The following is a 489-nucleotide window of genomic DNA, read 5'->3' on the forward strand; positions in this document are numbered from 1 at the left end:
CAAGAGATGTCCATCTGACATGTTTTCTGAATGGACCCTATTAGATATATTCTATTATGGTCTCTCTGAATTTTCGAAAATATCCTTGGACCATTCTGCAGGTGGATCTATTCACCTGAAGAAAACACCTGAAGAGGCTCAAGAACTCATTGACATGGTTGCTAACAACCAGTTCATGTACACCTCTGATAGGAATTCTGTGAATAATGGGGTACCTCAGAAGAAAGGAGTTCTTGAAATTGATGCTCTGAATGCCATACTGGCTCAGAACAAAGTGTTGACTCAACAGGTCAACATGATCTCTCAAAATCTGAATGGATTGCAACATGCATCCAACAGTACTAGAGAGGTAGCTTCTGAAGAAGCTTATGATCCTGAGAACCCTGCCATGGCAGAGGTTAATTATCCGGGTGAACCATATGGAAATACCTATAACCCATCATGGAGAAATCATCCAAATTTCTCCTGGAAGGATCAACAAAAACCTCA

Source organism: Arachis duranensis, chromosome 5 (genome assembly GCF_000817695.3).
Source record: "Arachis duranensis cultivar V14167 chromosome 5, aradu.V14167.gnm2.J7QH, whole genome shotgun sequence".
NCBI lineage: Eukaryota > Viridiplantae > Streptophyta > Magnoliopsida > Fabales > Fabaceae > Arachis > Arachis duranensis.